This window comes from Lissotriton vulgaris, chromosome 10, assembly GCF_964263255.1.
Source record: "Lissotriton vulgaris chromosome 10, aLisVul1.2, whole genome shotgun sequence".
NCBI classification, from domain to species: Eukaryota; Metazoa; Chordata; class Amphibia; order Caudata; family Salamandridae; genus Lissotriton; species Lissotriton vulgaris.
Genome location: NC_141698.1, coordinates 563,746,617 through 563,747,509, shown reverse-complemented (window position 1 = coordinate 563,747,509; position 893 = coordinate 563,746,617). Strand labels below are relative to the sequence as shown.

The 893-nt window shown below is 38.6% G+C and overlaps 1 pseudogene; it reads left to right on the top strand.

The window, feature by feature from the left end:
• The first annotated feature begins 303 nt into the window (after positions 1–303).
• On the top strand, positions 304–691 carry LOC147688538 (cytochrome c oxidase subunit 6C pseudogene; annotated as a pseudogene).
• The last annotated feature ends 202 nt before the right edge of the window (positions 692–893 follow it).

Sequence of the window (893 nt, the reverse complement as noted above, 5' to 3'; positions counted from 1 at the left end):
AGTCATTGCTAACAACGCTTAACACCTCAACTGCTAACAACTACTAACACACATTAATAGCCTATCCCACTAAGATCCACCTCGAATATATGCTTTCTTCTTGAATAACCATATGCCATTCTTATATTAATGATTGCATATGCTGACCATAGCATCTTATTCTCTTGTTCTCTCAATATTTATACAGGAAGGATCCTTAAATAATGTTATTATGCAGTTGCTTCGCTACATAAAATGCAGTTATTTTGTCCCTCAGGGGCACTCGTCCTTTAGGTCTGCTGATGAGCGAACTTCCTTTTTAGTCTCATTGAGGAAGACCACGGATCCTTGAAGTGAATCTAAAATACCTCACCATGTCTGCAGGTCTTCTAGCCAAACCACAGATGAGGGGCCTTCTGGCCAAACATCTCCGAATCCAAATCATTGGCGCATTTGCTGTTTCTCTTGATGTAGTCGCGCTGTACAAGTTTGGGGTTGCAGAGCCAAGGAAAAAAGCGTATGCAGACTACTACAAGAATTTTGATGCAATGAAAGAATTCGAGCTCATGAGGGAAGCTGGCGTGTTTCAAAGTGCGCGACCAAAGGGAGAATAGATTAACAGGTTGCTTGTCTGAAGACGACTGGAAACTGAATTGTAAACTATTTCTGTGCTGACCATAATATATGTCAAGTTAAATAAATTCTTAATTCACATGTAATGGAGTTTATTATGTTACAGAATCGTGATTCTACAGATGTTATTGAAAGTGTTTCTGTAGATATAGATGTAATCCTACAAATGGTATTAGAAATTGAGCAGATGTTGCTTATCCATCTTATTCCTGACAAGTTTCAATGTTTATTACACCCTAGCTCACTGTTCTCATCATGCAATAATACTGTTGCCTCTTACC